This window comes from Suncus etruscus, chromosome 7, assembly GCF_024139225.1.
Source record: "Suncus etruscus isolate mSunEtr1 chromosome 7, mSunEtr1.pri.cur, whole genome shotgun sequence".
Lineage (NCBI taxonomy): Eukaryota > Metazoa > Chordata > Mammalia > Eulipotyphla > Soricidae > Suncus > Suncus etruscus.
The window spans coordinates 129,517,397-129,537,058 of NC_064854.1; the positions used below are offsets into that span (position 1 = coordinate 129,517,397).

General features: G+C 41.3%; 1 protein-coding gene and 1 non-coding gene across 4 annotated transcripts in view; one reads left to right on the forward strand and one right to left on the reverse strand.

Moving 5' to 3' along the window:
- The window catches only part of ERC2 (ELKS/RAB6-interacting/CAST family member 2), a 1,176,444-nt gene extending 1,174,149 nt beyond the window's left edge, over positions 1-2,295 (reverse strand). For all 3 annotated transcript variants that reach the window (XR_007497514.1, XR_007497513.1, XM_049776157.1), the window contains exon 1: positions 2,208-2,295. The gene's annotated coding sequence lies outside the window, so the exon portion shown is untranslated. The remainder of the gene's footprint in view (positions 1-2,207) is intronic.
- A 13,859-nt stretch (positions 2,296-16,154) lies between these two features.
- Positions 16,155-16,261, forward strand: LOC126015039 (U6 spliceosomal RNA). Its single transcript, XR_007497945.1, has one exon. It is a non-coding gene; the product is annotated as a U6 spliceosomal RNA (small nuclear RNA).
- The last annotated feature ends 3,401 nt before the right edge of the window (positions 16,262-19,662 follow it).

Consider the following 19,662-nt stretch of genomic DNA (forward strand, 5'->3'; position numbering starts at 1 on the left):
GTTCTGCAAGATTTAAAAAAGATAATGAAAATTACCTGTTAGGTGGAGGAATAACAATATTCATAGTATTAATAATGCTATCTTGACAGACCCCAAGACCATCTTAGTCACCTAGCATTGGCTCACAGCTGTTCAGAAAAAGGCTGAATGCACAAATTCATCTTCAAGTTCCTTCTCTGATTCAAGCAGCACATTTCCACTGAATTTGGGGAGAAGGGTGTTGAAGAAATAAGCCTTTTACGAGTAGAAAAAACGAGAAGGATCTGGTCCTTCTGCCCACAATGCATCAACCCGTGAGAGTCCTGCTTTCCCTGGCCAGACTTCCAGCACTGTCTACATTCAGCCCACCCTCCTGTACAATGCTTTCATTAAAATACAGAAGCACACCGACAAGATGGCTCATCTTGGCAGCAAATGCACCTTCATGACCAACACTTCTGCCCTCCTGAAGGGGTCTGGTTTGACCCCCCACCGCCACCTCCAAATTGGCATCCAACAAGAAGGCAGCCCTCACCTCTGAAAGTTGAGTTATGCTGTCAAAACTACAAGTACCTCTTCTGTGTGTGGTAAGCCTGATAAAGCATGCTTGCCTGTCTAAATATCTATATGTCTTTATTTATTGCAAATTGATTCCATAGAGCCAAGACCCAAGTCCTGGCAAACAATGTGACTTTACAAGGACAAGAGTGACCACTGGAAACAAAGTGCCACACCCTTTTCCAGATAGTTCAACAGTGCAAGACATCTCTTAGAAGGGAGCTTGACAATTCTAGAGAAATCAGGGGAGCAGGCTGAGCCCCAACAAACACATTCACCACCTAGCCAGCCTTTCCATTCTTGACACAAACCCATTTCATTTTTTATGTTTAAACCCCCCTAGCCCCCCAACAACTCCAACTAAATAAAAGGGGGAGAGAGGGTGGGGGACCCACATACTTGCTTCCCAGCCCATTCTCCAAGAGTTTTCTCTCCGCCGGCCTGATGTTCACAGCTGGAATCCCAGACCTGGTGCAAATCAATGATCCGGTGGAACCACAAAGATTTAAAAAGCCAACCAGGAAACGAACCATGACAAGTAGGAGCTGCCCACCTCTCCTGCGCCTTGATTGGCTCTTGGGGTTCCAGCGGTGCCCCTTCTGCCCACATAAGTGGCAGGTGCAGCTGTCAGTCACACCAGGGGCTGACAATCCCCAGCTCCCGGAGTAAATTGCTTTTCTTAGAGCAAAGGCAGGTAGGCAACCGCCTCAAATCGATCCGCTGGGAACAACCCGGACCCTCCTTGTGGGAGGCGGGAGCAGGGACCCCCGTGAGCACCAAATCAGCCAGGTGGGGCCTAGGCAAGAGTTGTGTGTACTGTTTTATTACCCGAAGCACCAAGACAGCCCTTAATCTTCTCTGTCCTGTCCTAAGATGATCTTACAAAGGCTCGGCTGGATTTCTTTCTTTCTTTTTTTCTTAAAGAAAAAGAAATAGCGTAAACCCCCCCCCCCTTAAGTACCCATTTTTTTATCCTAGAACTCAGAGAGAAGGAGTTGAGGGAAAGGAAGGACTGTTATTCCGCTTAATTTCACACCCTATTCATTTTTATATGCTACCATCCTCCCCCCACAAACCCCACCCCAATAAAACCCGGCTTCATTTTCCCTGACACACACATATACACAGACACACAGACACAGACACACACACACACACACACACACACACACAGTCCCCTTCTCCTTTTGGGGCTCACAGATGCGCCCTGGCACAAAACCACCCCCCATTGGACTCCAAGGGGCTCCACCTTTCTCCACTTTGTTCTGCTTTGGGGGGGAGAGGGTGGGTTTCTCTGAACCCCCGCATGCCACCCCTCAGTGCACAGTCCACCTCCTTCCTGGCCAGGGGTTGGAAGGGGGGATCAGACACAGGCTAAAAAAAGAGATGGGGGGGAAGCAGGGGTGTGGAGACACAGGGGTGGCACTAAGGGACTGACTGCGGGACCTGGCACTTGCTCCAATCCTGGGGGTTCCTCCATAAAAGAGGGCACCCCCTCATATCCTAGCCCTGGCCCAGCATGGTCCGCCCCTCGGCTGCCCCCCAATAACGCATTGCAGCTCCCCACCAGCCAGCCAGCCTGGAGCGCAGGGCACCAGGAGGGATGGGATGCCCGGCCGGCCATCCGCGCGCCCTGGGGTGCCAGCTGGGGGGCCCGGGGGGCGTCTCACCTTGGCGATGCTCACCCCGGGGCCGTCCCACATGGGTCCTGGACCGGCTGGAGTGGCCTGGGCCCCGGGTCGGGAAAAGGAGGAGGAGAGGAGGAGAGGAGGAGGCGCTGGAGCGCAAGAGGGAAGGATGGAGGGATGGAGGGAGGATAACGGTGGAGGGTGGAGGGAGGGGTGGAGGGCTGGAGCAGGGGCAGGCCCAGCTCCCCGCCGGGGCCGACGAGCCTGGAGTGGGCCGGGCGGGGATGACGGCCCGGGGGGGCGGCGCCCGCCAAGGCCCCGCCACGCGCGTTCGCGACGCGCCACCGGCCCCGCGCCCCACGCCCGGGAGCCTGGCTCACGCGCCCGGCCTTCCCGGGGAGCAGCTGGGGATGCTGCTGGGTGCTGGGGAGACCGGGTGGGGGTCCAGAGGCCTTCCAGGGGAGACAGCAGAGAGCCTAGAGGGGGGGCTCGGGGGTCTGGGAACCCCAGTTCTGTCCCCATCAGTCCCTCCAAGGGACTGCACAAGCCCTCCTGGGACTTGCTTGCTTGCTTGCTTGCTTGCTTGTCCCAGGCTGGAGTGACAGTTTTTGCAGAGATGATAGTGACCCTGTGTGCAGGGGAGGCAACTCTCCTGCAAGTTGGGTGAGCAGTGGAAGAGGGGGGTGGGGGGCACCCTAGCTGGTACCCTAGTTGGCAGTTGCCAGTGGGTTTGAGTTTCTGGATGGGAGCCATGTGGAGGGATTGCCTGAACCTCACTTTCTTCTTCAGCCCTCTCTCCAAAGAAAAGATGAGTATGAAAAGATGAAGAAAGGGCCCCCCTCCCCCGAAAGAAGGCACAGCGGTAGGGTGTTTGCCTTGCACATGGCTGACCCTGGACAGACCCTGGCATCCCTTAAGGTCCTTCGAGCCTGCAGGAGCGACTTCTGGGCACAGAGCCAGGAGTAACCCCTGAGCACCGCCGGGTGTGGCCCAAAAACAAAAAGAAAGAAGAAAGAAAAGATGAAGAAAGGAGCTGGGGGGTGCGGGGGGAATGTCACCAGCATCCTCAGACATCACTCATGGACTGAGGGACACAGATGTGTGATGCATTCGTTCCTATCTCTACTTCAGGGTGCAAAAGCATTTGGACGGGTTTGTCATTGGGGAAAAAAAAAAGCTTCCACCCAATCAGTCTGGGACCCCACGCAACCAGTCTCCTTATTTTCTGGAAGTTTAGAAACCTTGGAAATAGAAGGGGTGTCTCCAGATTTTGGTCTTACTCACTGAAGTGCCTTTGATTTCCAAAGGAGTCACTTACGAACTCCTCAGCAAAAGCAAGCAGGTTCCCTCCCTTGGGCGTTCCAGAAAGTGAAGTGCCCAGATGAGAAAGGGAGTTCTTAAAACTTTGCCTAAGGTTCACTATCCTTGGGCTCTTATTGGAACTTTTTATGCTTATATACATCTTATTTATTTTGGGGCCACACCCAGCAGTGCTCAGGACTTATTTCTGGCTTTGAACTTGGGGGCCTGAGGGAATGATATGGTCTGTACTGGAAATTGGAAAAAGCAAGTGCCCTACCCACTGTACCATTTTGCTTAGGCCCTGCTTATATGCATTTTATCCTGGAGAGAAGGAGCCATATTTAAGAATAACGACTGTGACTTCATTGAGAAATTTTCCCATTGTCCTATACATGGATGGACATGGAAACTATTATGCTGAGTGAAATGAGTCAGGGGGAAATAGACACAGAAATATCTCACTCATTGATGGGTTTTAAGAAAAATAAAAGACTTTATTGTAATAATACCCAGAGACAAGAGAGTTGAGGGCCGGAAGGACCGGCTCAGGATATGAAGCTCACCACAAAAAGTGGTAAGTGCATATAAAGAAAGAACTACACTAATAACTATCATAGCAATGTTAATGAGTGAGAGAAGTAGAATGCCCGTCTGGAAAACTGGCAGGGGGTGGGGGAGGAAGGAAATGGAGGGTATAGGGGTGAGAATGTTGCACTGATGAAGGGGGTGTTCTGTTTATGACTGAAACCCAACTACAATCATACTTGTAATCATGGTGCTTAAATAATGATATTATTTTAAAAAGTTAAAAAAAAAAAAAAAAAGAATTAATGACTGTGGGAAAGAGCTCCCAACTAGGCAGTTCAATAAGAGACAACACTGCTTCAGCCTAGCAATACTACAAGCATAAGCTTCCGGTGATCGAACTTGAGGCCTACTGTGTGCTTGGCATGTGCTCCAATCTTTTGAGCCATTCCCTGAATCAAGACTAATCGATTTAAATAGAAAGCAACTTGGTATAGACTAAAAATACGAAGGTTTAATACTCAAGTTAGGGATCAGAGTGATAGTACAAAGAATAGGGCACTTGTCTTGTACACGACTCATCTGGGGTCAATCCCTGGCATCTCACATGATCCCTTGCACTACCAGGAGTAATTCCTGAGCAAGAGCCAGGAGTGACCCCTCATCACTGCCAGGTGTGGCCCAAAAACAAAAACCAAAAAAGGATGCTTGAGTTCAAAAATCTCTACGTTTCCTGAGCCTTCGGTATTTTTTGAAGTAAATATAAATTTTATTTAAAAATTCTAAGGAAGGGAAGGAAGAGGGAGATAAAGAGAGTAAGACACTCAAAAGAGAGTGTTCTCTAAAGGTTGAGCGAGCCCAAATATACATTCCAAAGTTAAAGTGTGAGAGGTTGAAAGTAGACATCTTAAGAAACGAGATGTCGGTGACATGTATGTGGGCACCACTTGCATGAGCTGGCTACACACAGGTGCCAGAACTTGGATTCTTTTTTTTTTTAATTTTTATTTTTAATTATGAGAACAAGGATGCAAAGAAAGAGGACAAGGTAAAGTTACAGTGGAAGGACAATCACCCATAACATAATTCTCAGAAGTCCCCTTGCTGATATCTTAACTTTGAAATTTCAGCCAAAGAACATTAAGACAGAATCCATGTTCAATTACTTTGTTCCTCAAGTCCCCGGATTGTAACACATTATAATATTTCTTAACAGCACACAAGGCAATCCAAAGCCATAAAACTTACATAACTCCTTAAACATTACAGGCATAGTATTTTCTTACATTTCCATATACATGCATATTAGCTTAAGTTAACCTCAAATTTTAAGTGAGTTCTTTTTAAGGATTAGAGTCAAAGGAGCACAGTAAAAATGGTGTTAGAGTGGCAATTGTTGTTTGCATAGGCCCACCAAAATATGAGGGACATGGAAAGAAATAACCTTGGCCTAAATACAAAGAGACCCGACCCCTGAAGTTTCCTGGCACAAGACCAACTCTAGTCTCCAGGCAAGCTAGATCGTCCAATCCAAGTCATTGTCTGTAGTGCCAACACACTTTTATTTTTCACAGTCTCTGTTGTTGGTATCATGTTTCTGTATTAAAGATCCTGGAATCTGCATATCCTACATTGAAGTCAGGATGTGGAACGTCCTCTCCTTTCACCTCACAATCAAAGGGCAATGCAGGGAGCCCTGTTCTGTAAGCAGGTCGTTGTTGTTGTTAAGTCCTCTCAGTTTTAAGGGAAGTCTCTTTTGAGCAGGTAAATGTCTGAGCAGTGTAGGGTCTTCCGTGGTAGAGGACTGCTTCCAGGTGATGTTATAGACCAGCCTGGATGTTTTGTGGATGGCTTCCCTGGTTCAGGGGAGAATGGAAAATGCTCTTTCTTCTGAGGTCTGTGCCAGGTCGTTATGTCAATGTTCAGGAGAACTTGGATTCTTATCTAAAAAAATTTTTAAGTTGGACAAAGTATCTAAAAATTGCCGCCAGAGCCAGCATTTTATGCCCTCCTACCAGTGCATCATGTTTAATATACATGGTGAAGCAGAAGAGATAACACAGTGGACAGGGCACTTGTCTTACACACATGTGACCCTCGTTCTAACCCTGGCACTGCATATGGCCTCCAGAGCTCCATTAGGTGTGGACTATAAATAAATCAATAAGCAAATACACATTGTGTATAGATATATAGATGGATATAGATATAGTGTGTGTAGGTATGTTTTCTTGCATACTCATTCAAACATTATTCAACAATTACTGAGCATCTATACTATGTATCATATTTTTCATACTTTTCCCCCCCAAAATTGCGTCTTATGGAGTAACCCTGGAATGCCACCTGAAGCTGCAGCCTGAGTGTAGGGAAAGAGAGTACAGACACTTCTCGCTTAACAACCTACCTGTTTAGCGACCACTTGCACTTATGGCCATCTCTTCACCGTAATTTTATTTTATTTTAAATATCCTTTTTCCATCTTGTACACTCTACAGTACAGTACTGTGGCTCTTGGTGCTTGAATGTACCTACTTTACTAACTTTACGTTCCGTAATCCATTGCAGTACTGTGTGTAAATGACACAACCTATGCAAATGAAAACAAGTGGAAGTTTTCAGTTTGATCTTTCTCATTATTTTACTTATTCAGAATACTGTATTGTCAAGTTCTATGCATATACAGTACATACAGTTCCTCACTTAATGACCAATTCGCTTTATGACCAAGTCTTTGAAACCAAACTTAGTGGTTAAGCGAGGAGTATCTATCTAAAAACTGTGAGCATCTTATGGTCAGGAGTGTCTTATGGAGCAAAAAATCTGGTAGTTCTTTTGAATTCAGAGCTTCTGCTCTTAAGTTTGGGCAATGTACAAGGCAGACAAATGATAAAATAGGCAATTAAAGTACTGCTTATGAATGGGCAAACTAACCACAGGAAAGGGGTCTTTGATGAACATGAATAAACCATCACGGGGTCTCTTCCATACTTCGAAGCTGGACCAGGAGAATGAGTAAGCCAACTGGTATCAAATAGTGATCATAGACCCAAATTAGAACCAGGGTGCCTAAAGCCATGATGACAAAAAGACATATGATGTCTTTATGATGACATAAAGACAAAAGGAAGTAGAATCCAAGACCTCTGCCAGATAAGGCCAGAGAGAGTATAGCAAGTAAACTGCTTGCTTTCAATGGATCAGATCATGGATCTCGCCCTGGCACTGCCAGGAATGGTTCCTGACTACAGAACAAGGAGTAAGCCATAAGCACCAATGGCTGTGACCAAAAAAATCTGCCTGAAACTATATCTTCAGGAAGGTAAAAGATAGCCAGATAGTCAAAATCAAGAGTCCAAATGATGGGGCCAGAATCACGTAGAACAGCATTAGGGCATTTGCCTTGCATGTAGCCGATCTGGGACAGACCCAGGTTCGATCCTCCACATTCCATATGGTCCCCCAAGCCTGCCAGGAGTGATTTCTGAGGGCAGAGCCAGGAGTAACCTGTGAGCGCTGCCAGGTGTGGCCCCAAAACCAAAAACAACAAGAATCCTAATGACTTAGCTGACAACTCACTTGATATCTCCAGTATAGATAGGTACCTAACTTGACTTGTTCAAACCAGGATTATGGATTTCATGTACCAAGCCTCTTCTCTTCCAAACTCATTTATCAAATTAATGATATCACCATATGTATATAATATGTAGGCACTTAGCTCCAAATCTAGGAACATCTCTTATTTTTTTCTTTCCTTATAATACATATTTACCCCATCAGCCAGTTCTGTCCATTTCAACCAGGCCATACCAGAGCCTAAAGCAAATGAAAAAAAAAATTGTACCTTTTCCTATCTACTGTACTTTTTTTTACCATAAGATGCACTTCCCCCCCCCCCCCAAAAATGGAAGCAAATGCTGCCTGGAGCTGAAGCTTGAATTTGTTTTTTTATTATTTTCTGATGTAAAAAAAAAAAAAAGTCAGGTAAATGTGTTTAACCAGCTGTGGACCAGCATATTGTAAATATACTTTGGCCTCGCAGGCTGGTTCTTTCCAGCCACTGTCTTCTGCTGGCGTCTCACATTGCACCATCTGCTTTAGATTTTTTTCTTGTTTTTTCTCATCTAAAAATTATGTGTGTCTTATGGTCAGATGCGTCTTATAGAGTGAAAAATACAGTATAGTCTCCAACTAAATAGAAAAAAAGTGCTCTACAATGAAAAATCATGACTATATATACTATACACACACACACACACAGTTCCAAGTTGTCCAATTAGTCCACTCACCAATCACCATCCTCGAAATCCTGCATAGGGTATACATAGAGTAATAAGTGGGACTGGTATTTAGAATAGTAGCTTGAAAACAAATATTTTTTTTAATTAGACCATCATTCAGAATCACAAAACAGACATCAATCTTTACCCTCTCTCCATTTTCCCACCATGTCTCACGTTTTATTTATTTATTTTTAACTATTGAGAGGTCTATAGCCTCAGGTACTCAGGAAGCTCATAGAGTAGATGAGTCCCTCTAGTTCACTGCTTCCAGTGCTAAGACAGTGCTAAGAAACCACCAGGGCCATATTCTATAACTGAGGTAGGGTGAGGTGGAGCTCAAATCTAGGGCCTCTCACTTGAAAAGTGTGTGTTCTACCACTTGAGCTATATCTCCAGCCCTTACATTAATTTCAATCTAATGAAGATTATCATTGAACAATAGTCTTATAGCTCATACTATGCATCAGACTCTATTCTGAAAAGTTTATATGGATTGCCTCACTTTTATCTCACTCTCTAAAATGCCATTACTATTCCTCTTTTACAGATAAAGACAATAAATAATTGGGAGGTAATTTACCTACCAAGAGCTCAGCACTGGAAAGTCGCTGAGATTCACATCTAGGCAGTATGTTTCTAGAATCAACTTGATGTGTGATTAAATTTTGGGTAGAGGGCAGATACGAATGAACAGATCAAGAAGTTGTGGTATATATACACAGTGGAATACTAAGGAACTCTAAGAAAGAATAAAATGATCCAATTTTCAGAAACACAAATGAAACTAAATAATATTATTTATTCTCAGGCTGAATGTTCTTTATGCTCATGCTGAATTAAGTCAGTCAGATAGAAATGATATATACAATAAGATCTCTTTCATATGCTGGACTTAAAGATACACAACAAGGTAGCAACAAGGCCGAAGACACTTTGAATTTGAGGTAACAGGAATCTCATGAAGATCTAGAATATTTCTCAATGAGGCCAGAGGTTCCATCATGAAGACAATGTATGGCAATCGTTATATTTGGCTATAAATACATAGACATGACTGAAACTCCAGAAGAGTCATTAGTCAGGGGAAGAATCTAGTTAAATGAGAAACCATTTCCCTAAACTACTTACAATCCTTTTCTTAGGCATGAGATCATTTTTTTCCTCTTGTTCTCTTGACTGTAGTACAAGAAAAACTCTAGTAAGCTGCCATAAAAGAAAAAAAGTCCAGAGATGGATACCTGATTTTCAATGAGAATCATAATATGGAATACACCGATATCAGAATATAAATATGTACCTGGGACTTCTTTTAAAAAATAGACAAAATAAGCAGAGGCCATAATAATAGTACATTGAATAGGGTCTTTGTCTGGCTTGCAGGTAACCTAGGTTAAGTCCCTACTACCCCATATGATCCCCCTAATCTACCAGGAGTGATTCCTGAGAGCAAGAGATAGGAATAACCCCTAAGCACTGCTGGGTGTGGCCCAAAAACAAACCATAAAAAGCAAACAAAAACAAGTTTTTTAGTTTTAAGAACAAAATAGAGGTCACCACAACAGAAGTAGATGGGGTGAAATTGATTTGTTAAAGAGAGTTAATTGTATGTTTGTAGATGGGACTAGGTTTTTGGTGAAAATTCTAGCATAGCATATATAGACTGCTGTTTAATACTGTCTATCTGAAACCTATATAATGCTACACACCATTGTTACAGCACTTTAATTTTTTAAAAATGTTGTCTCGGGGCTGGCAAGGTGGCGCTAGAGGTAAGGTGTCTGCCTTGCAAACGCTAGCCAAGGAAAGGACCAGGGTTTGATCCCCAGCGTCCCATATGGTCCCCCCCAAGCCAGGGGCAATTTCTGAGCGCATAGCCAGGAGTAACTCCTGAGCATCAAACAGATGTGGCCCGAAAAACAAAAACAAACAAAAAAAAATGTTGTCTCAACTAGTTGGCCCTATAGCACCACCAGCACTACAATTTATTAACTTAGAAATAATTGCCTGGCCCTTAAAAAGGAGCCCTATTTACTTAGCTAAACAACCTAAGACAATTCTCTTTGCCAGGAATGTTTTAAGATTTTTGAAGCCTAAAGCATAACAAATATATAAAAATTCAGCACCTCAAAATAGATACCTTTCCTTCTCTGTGGAATATTTTTTATATTTTATTTTTAACTGCTTGTACAATTATTTGACAGATTTTTTTTTCACTTCTGGCTATGATTTTTTCATAATCACATAAGTACTAAGGAATTACTGGGAGACAAGAAGATGATTTATTGATTTCATGTGGAAAGGAATATTTGTGGATAATAAAAAAACAATAAAATTGTGTTTTATAGACTTGTATTTAGTTTTGGGCCACACCCAGCCGTACTCAGAACTTACTCTGGTCTCTGTACTCAGGAATCATTCCTGGAAGCAACCTACCCACTGTACTATCTCGCCTGCCCTTCATAGATCTTTATAATTGGGCATTTATTTATTCACTATACTTTTTGGGGTAAATTCATCATCTCAAGGCATGTAAGTTTTTTAGGGCTTGAACAAATGTTGTTTAAATGTTCATAGAAGTGTAAAATTACACAAAATGTTTTTAGGTCCTTGGTTTTCAATCATTTTTCCATCTCCTTGCTTCTGATCATTCATGAAGCCAGGCCACCTTTATGTCTTTGAGTGTGTAAGAGGCCCCTGTGTCTTTCCACGGGATACATATCATTTCTCTCACTTCTTGCCTCAGGTAGTTTGAGTGATATTTCCTTCCTTACAGGCCAAAGTACTGCCTGAACTAGAAAATCAGATTCAGGCATTAGGAATAGCGCAATGGGTAGAGTGCTTACCTTGCACATGGCCAACCTAGATTCAATCCCTTGTACAACATAGGGTCCACCAAGCTTCCCAGGACTGAGCCCTGACTGCAGAGCTAGGAGTAAGCCCGGAGTGAGTACCAGCAGGTGTGGCCAAAACAAAACAAAACAGAACGACAAAAAATAGGATTTGTTAGACAAAATCCTCCATTCTACTTGACTAGAATCCAGTGACTGCACTATTTCCCCCGAAGAAAATAAACCTGGGAAAGCCTCAAAAGCAGCTACTCTTGCGGTCATCAGGGATTCCAGTGTTTCTGTGAGGACATGGCAGAGGGCCATGCTCAGCCCTGCGTCTGTTTCTACATGTTTCCCATGAGCTGCTGCATGACACTTTGACATCCTCTTCCTCCCGCATCTCTTGGCTTGGCTATTTAAAGATAATTAATTCCTTATCACAGTTTCAACTCGGCTAAAAGCTGTAAAATGGAAAGGACTTTTTCACATGCACATTTTTCAAGAACAATTCCAAGGTGAAAAAAGCCCCTTTGGAAACCACCAGGGGAAGGGTTTTAAGGCTTCAACCCTTGAGCCTTAGAGTCACCTATTTATTGGCCGCATACAAATCTTGACTCCTTTAGAATTGTGCTTTTGCTACTAAATCAACGGCATTCAAATATGACTGTTTTCCTTTTTTTAAAAAAAAAAAAAAAGAGTCAAAGATAGTTCAGAGAAAAAGTAGAAAGAGCTAGAACACATGCCTTTAATAAGCAAGGGCCCAAGTTCAATTCCCATGCTAGGTGACTCTAAGCACCTCCAGAGGTGCCCCGGATGTCCCCCAGAATCACTGGCCCTAAGCAGCATCATATCACCATGCACAGGCATTGAACTACACTGTCCATTTAGGGCTACAGAGACAGTAAGTGGCTAAAGCTGGCCCAGATTTATCATCAGCATCTTATATGGTCCCCTGAGCAGTGCCAGGAATGATTCCTGAGTGCAGAGCTAGGAGTGATCCCTAAGAACTGCCAGGTGTAACCCCAAACCAAAACAAAACAAAAAATACCCCTGTCCAGTTGACAGAGTATCTACTGGAGAATCCATCAAGCACCCTAAGTTTTGGAAGGCTTGGGAGAAAGCCCCCTCACCCGCCCCCAAAAGATTAAAAGCATTATGGAGATGAGCTATTCTAGAGACTCATGAAAAGTTCTTATATTGAATCTTCAGCTATTCTATTCATCTAGACACTGAAAGGACTCAGCGAAAAATTTAAGTATGTAAGTAAGTAATAGGATTCATTTCCTGAGAGAAAAATAACTAAAGTGAGAGATGGGTATTTAAATAAAATAGATCTTTAAAATATCAGTAACAAAATAAGACTTTTTCCTCTGTTTTCCTCCATAGTGGCAAGTGAAATTTAATAGTTGTGTGTCTTCGGGGACTGGAGCGATAGTACCAGAAGTAAAGTATTTACCTTGTACAAGCCTGACCCAGGTTCACTCTTTGGCATGCCCTATGGCATCCTGAGGCCTTCTAGGTGTAATCCCTATGCACAGATTCACCACTATGTGTGACCCCAGAACAAAATTATACAGTGTGTTTCCAGACATCTCACTGTGAAATTAAGTTTCCTTATCTATAAAATGGGAGAAGTTCACAATTCCTACTCATTTCTACATGGCTAATATGTCTACAATGAGGATAAAATAAAATTAAACCATTAAGTCAGTCAAGAAAGCTGGTTTGTATGCCTGTGATGCTGTAATGTAATCAAATGATAGGGGAGGAATAAAAGTTACACATTACAGTCTCAGGAGTTTTAAATGATCTGTGAAACTGCATGAAAAATGGACAGGTCTCTGGAGAGATAGTATAATGGGTAAAGCACTTGCCTTACATGTGGCTAACATGCAAGGTTTGATCCCAACAACCCATATCATTTATATATGTAAATAAAATAAATAATATAAAATTATTCATGGTTGAGCTTCAACTATAGAATGTACATCACCCTTCACCAGTGCACATTTTTACCACTAATGTCACCAGTTTCCCTCCCATCCACCCTTCCCCTCCTGCCTCTGAGGCAGGCATTTTACTTCTCTACTATCTATCTATCTATCTATCTATCTATTTCTTTTCTTTTTTGACACTGTGTTTTGCACTATTGTTAATGAAGAGGTACATGCATATCACTTTATCTCCTTTCAATATCTACCGTATCATTCTTTAAATTTTGCTAGGAGTGAGCCCTGAGCCCAGAGCCAGGAGTAGATCCTGAAAATCACCAGTGTAACCCCAAAAACCAAGCCATCAAAAATGGCTGGGAATAGGAAGGGACAGGTCAAATAGTAGCCTTAGATAAAAAATATGTAAGGAGGCATCAATATTTCATTAATAAAGGTAAATAATATAGAGGTGTGTGTGCATATAGTTCTGGGAACTAAACTTAGTTCTGGGAACTGAACCATGATCTTACATGTGCTCCACAGATAAACTATATTCTCAACCCAAGTCTATCAACACAATATTTTTGACAAAAATATCAGCAAACAGGGCTGGAGAGATAGCATGGAGTAGCCTTGCATGCAGAAGAACTGTGGTTCCCGGCATCCCATATGGTCCCCCAAGCCTATCAAGAGTGATTTTTGAGCGTAGAGCTAGGAGTAAACCCTGTGGCCTGCCGGGTGTGACCCAAAAACCAAAAAACACATACAAACAAACAAACAAAAATAACAGCAAACTACAGACAATGGTCTGGAGGCTTATTTTGCAAATAACTTTGCTTGGAGCTTATGAGGAACAAAGGAATTAAATAAAAAAAAAAAGAAAAACAAAGAGCTGGAACCTCAGTTAAAGAGATTATTATACTCCAAAGTTTCAAACAAAGATTTTCCAGAGCAGTATTCTTAACAATCACTCTCTCTGTGATGCTATCCCTATATTACTGAGAATTCTTGCCTTTATATATTATTTCTACAGTACGGAATCTATTTGGGCAGGAGAAAACCACCATCCCACATTGTGGTTTTTATAAAGAAAAGGGTATCGGGCCTCCTGGAAATGGTTCTTGGGACAAAAATAGATTTGTTTCCCTAACTTTACCAAGGACTTGAGGTCTAAAAAATACCTGTTTTAGAATACATCCTTGAAAAGTCACTGAGATAAATGTCTGGATAAACACTAAATACTCAACAAGTAGTCTTTTTTTTTTTTAGTAAGTGGAGAATTGTTCCAGTAATTTGAAGAGTGGATTCTGCAGTTGTACTGCAGAGATAGAACTGAGAAGTCCATTAATCAGTCTGACTCAGGACAGGGCAAGTACTCCGGAAGAGCCAACCAGACCTGAACTCAGAAAACAGAAGAGGGTGATAAATTCCTTCCAAGCATTAAGATTATATCCTACCACCTACAAAAATGACTTGGATTACCGAATGTTCCAGCACCAAGCAATTTTTACAGACAGTACAAAGCTTCCTAACTTTCATTGCCAAAAGCTCATCCATGTCTTAAAAAATGCTTTGGATCAGCTCTTGGGAAACCTAGTTCCTTTCCAAACAAAATAATCACACAATTAAATGAAAGAAAACTAATTTGTTTAGAGAAGAATAATGAAAGAAAACAAGTTATTTTAAATAATTAAACTATGTACCAAATTGGCAAGGGCTTTAAAATTATTGTTCCTGGGTTTAACAAGCTTATATTATCATTAACCAAAAATATTACTGGTTTAGGATCTCTTTTACTTAAGTTTTTAATAAAAATAGGAGGTAGTAAGATAAAATAAAATTCAAATGTCCCCCAAAAAGTGGAACTATATTCTCAGAGACAGTGACTACTTTTAAAATCCACTATGTGTTAATTGTGTATTTAACAACAACAAAAATGGGTGTAGTTTTGGTGACCCAAACCCCATGGATTATTCACTTGGAAGTCTGTTCTTCACCAAGAAAACTCTAAAACAGACATGGTAGACATGGTGGCCACTATTGGCTTCACCTTAAAAAGCTACTGACACTAAAAATTGATGAAGAAGAGCCTAGGTCTCAAGAACATTCTAGTACCTAATTTCATAACTGAAGACGATGAAGTTTCTGTTCATCTGGAAACCTTTTTATGCAACATTAGATTCAATTCTCTGAGAGACTTTAGCATCCTTCTAGTTCTCTTAACTGTGCTAAACTTATAGTAAGTTTATTTTTTTTTACTTCTCACTGTGGCCATTTCCCACAATGGTCTGCTACTTGCACTGAGAGGTCTAATGTATGAGAATGGACTCTGCTGAGCTTCTATTTTGTTCAAAGCAAGATGGCACCTAATTATTAACCCAAAACAAAGGTGTTCCCCCACCTTCCTCTTTCTGTTAAATCTTCCCTTTGATATGTAAAAGCTCGCCTGGATCACTCTGCCCTGCCTCACCCTGGTGAATTTTCTGGGATAACAGAGAAAAGTCAGTATGGGCTTTGGTGCTGAGAGAGAGATCATGAGTAGCCACTGGCTCCATATTTCTTTCCTAACTGACCTGGCTTATTACTTCTTCACCACTACCCTGCTTCTTCAGACCCCTCTGCATGAGGGTTAGAAACACGGTCGGTGCTTGGGTTTTATTTCATAGTTCAAACCTTGAACACACCTATGTGTCTCAATTTCCCCCCATAAATCCATTCATTTAAAGGATCTCTGCTAGAGGAACATTTTCTGTGAAAACCTTTTTTGTGAAAATCTTTTCTGTGAAAATATTTTCTGGGAAATGTTCCTCTAACAGAGTGACTATTTGAGTGAAACAGAGAAAGCTATATTGCTATTAGTTAAGGCTCTGAGTAATTCCTATCAAGTTCAAATCTTTCTAAAAAGTTGATAGCCAATCTTTCCACCATGTACTCTTCAGAACAAAAGTTAGACATGAGTTTTATGTCTATGTCACCCATTATGGAGTCTAAACCCAGTCCTTCTATTATGTGCTTGTCTTAGGCAATTTACTTAACCACTCTAAGCTGTTTTCTCAACATAAAAAGGGGGGCATCATTAGTACTTGTCTCATATATACTTTAAGAAATTAAATAATAGTGCTCGCTTCGGCAGCACATATACTAAAATTGGAACGATACAGAGAAGATTAGCATGGCCCCTGCGCAAGGATGACACGCAAATTCATGAAGCGTTCCATATTTAAAAAAAAAAAAAGAAATTAAATAATAAAGTATATGAACAGTTCCTATGATTGTTCTAGGCCTTCTAAATGGAAACTGGCATCATCTTTTTTGGGAGGGAGGGGACCTGAGTTTGAGTCACAACTGGCTATGCTCAAAGATTACTCCTGAATCTTCACTCAAGAAATACTTCTGGAAGCCTTGGGGGACCATATGGGATCTGGAGATTGAAACTGGGTTGACTATGGGCAAGGCAAATGCCCTACCTAGTACATTATCACTTGAGCTCCATCTTTTTTTTTTTTTAAGAAATATGGTTTACAACAGTATTAATGTTTATGTTTGGGGCATACACTGTAACTGCTCAACCAAAGCGCCACTTTTCCTCCACCACTGTCCCTGGATTCCCTCTCCACCTCTTCTGCCATCATCCCCTTATCCCCAGGCGACATCTTTGTGATATAGAGTAAACTCAATTGCCAGGATTCTATGCTGTTTCTACTTTCCAAGTTTCTCAACTGCCAGCATGACTTTCAAAAACTGTTCTTTCAAAAGTTTCTGAATATACATAAAAAGTTGGGTGCTAGCCAGGAAACACTTGGAAGCAAAACGGTCCTAAAAATAAGAAAGGGATGCATGACTTTTTCAAATGTTAAGTTTCTCTTCAAAAGCAAAAGTATACTGTGGGAAAAGACTAAAATTTATTCCTTCTGTGACCTTGTCTAAAATTTAAGTTTATTGTAGCATGATGCATGTCAGATGTTGGTTAGGACACAGCCCTTCTCCGGACATTAATACATGTATTCTTGTGTCTACAAGTTTCTTCCAGCAGGTAGTTCAGGGATGAACATGGCAAAGGATCTTAAACTTGGCTACAAGGTCCAGAGCTTTCATGCCTGCCTTAACTTAGGAACTTCAAAGTAAAAACAAATACAAAGAGGACCATTTCCTAGTTGTAAGGCAAATAACATGTAAAAATGAATTCTAGGGTATTTTCCACAGTGAATTCGGGTCTACAAAATGTAAATAAATATTCTTGGAAAATTCACTATGCTAAATATTGCAACCTGGTTTGAGTTTAATATCTTTCAACAATTATCACTTTCCAAGAAATAGGTTGCTTCTTATCTTTTCTGCTCTGATGATCTCATCTCCTACCACTCTCCATAGTTAATATCTAGCCTTTAGCCTTAATTCAGAAAGTGGCATTTTCTTCAGAAATTCACCCTGGGTCCTTTACTTGATTTCCTTACTATTAAATCTTATTGCCTGATGGGACATTCTTTTTCTTATGACTCTCATCATGGAATTATTGTTTAGTTCATGGTCTCTCTATGTTGTTCCCACTCCTGTAGACTTCAGCCCATCAATAGAAATAGTACACTTCTATGATCTTGACCTATCATTTGAAAATTTGAGAAAATAAAATAACCTATAACTTTCAACTCTAAGCTTTGGAAACTCAAGAAGTGGCTAATTTGCTTAAAAGCTTTTATTATTATGGTAGGATGCCTTTATTCCATGTAACAAAAATTATAGCTATTTGGTGTCATAGCATCTACAGTCTACAAAATTAATTGGCTAACAGTTTCAAGAAAAAAAAGTGATAATGATAACAATCAGCACTAATTGGATGGGTAACTAGTTAGATCAAAGAGGAATTGAAAGAACTTGAGATAAGAGGGTGCTTAGAAGTCTGACTTCAAGTCCTTGCATATAAACACTTGGAAGTGAGAGTTCTAGAACAAACAATGCCACATGATAAAGGGGCACTACTGAAATTTTAGGAGGAAACACCTAAAACATTATGCTTTAGCACAATATTGACTGGAAGAGAATTCTGAGATAGTTTCCCAACCAATTCTAAGATAGCTTAGATCAACTAGCTTCTGCCTGGATTCTGTGTGTGAGAGAAAACACCTCTACCACAGAAAGTTCATTTTACCATTGATTAATTCAAAGGCTTGAGCATCTTTTCCCACATTAAGATCAAAGCCTGGGACCGGGGCAGTGGTGCTAGAGGTAAGGCGTCTGCCTTGCCAGCGCTAGCCTAGGAGAAACCGTGATTCGATCCCCCTGGCGTCACATATGGTCCCCCAAGCCAGGGGCGATTTCTGAGCACATAGCCAGGAGTAACCCCTGAGCGTCAAACGGGTGTGGCCCAAAAAAACCAAAAAAAAAAAAAGAAAAGAAAAAGAAAGAAAGAAAGAAAGAAAGAAAGGAAGGCAGGAAGGAAGGAAGGAAGGAAGGAAGGACGGAAGGAAGGAAGGAAGGAAGGAAGGAAGGAAGGAAGGAAGGAAGGAAGGAAGGAAGGAAGGAAGGAAGGAAGGAAGGAAGGAAGGAAGGAAGGAAGGAAGGAAGGAAAGAAAGAAAGAAAGAAAGAAAGAAAGAAAGAAAGAAAGAAAGAAAGAAAGAAAGAAAGAAAGAAAGAAAGAAAGAAAGAAAGAAAGAAAGAAAGAAAGAAAGAAAGAAAGAAAGAAAGAAAGAAAGAAAGAAAGAAAGAAAGAAAGAAAGAAAGAAAGAAAGAAAGAAAGAAAGAAAGAAAGAAAGAAAGAAAGAAAGAAAGAAAGAAAGAAAGAAAGAAAGAAAGAAAGAAAAACCAGGGCAAGAGAATGCAAGGGATTAAATATGTGATATCTAGATCACCCTTGGCCCTAAAATATAAGGACAAGGAAGGCAATAAATCAGAAAAAGGAACTCAGAGGAGGATGGGAAGTAACTTGGAGATGGACCAGGGATCTCAGGCACATTGGTGGGTAAATGTATTATATCTATATATCTAAACCACAGAGCCAACAACATTGGAAGCCATATTCAGAATCTAACACCCAAACTGAAAATTGTGCCTGTTACAGAGGCAGGCTTTGGGGTAGGAGGGAATCGGGGGGTACTAGCAAAGGGAATTAAGCTCAGTGCTGGAACATTGCAGGCTAGAAATTTAACTATGAATAACTTTGTAAATTGCAGTGGCTTCATTTAAAAAAAATTTTTTTTTTTTTCAGAAAAGAGCAAAGTCTGTCTGACTGATTCTAATTTAAAGCATAAAAGCTTAGTGAAAAAAAAAAGCTTAGTGAATAGATGTGTACATAAATTAATACATACTGGCTCACTATAAAGTGAAGATTACATGTTTATTTTAAAATATAACCACCTGCTTTGTCCCTTTTCATTCTATGTGTAATGCAGAGCGAGAGTGTGTGGTTGCATGCTTGAATGTGTGCGTGCCTATGTGTATAAATACACTGTCTTGCCATTTCAGAAAATGGTATAAGTTTTACAGCAGGGTAACTCTAATCTAGTTCTGGGTATTGTCCTGCATGGTTTTGCTTCTTTTTTATCTTTCAGTCATACAAATGTCCAAGAGCCATCCCTTCACCAGTGCACCTTTCTAGCCACCCATGCCCCCAGTGTCTCTCCGATCCAT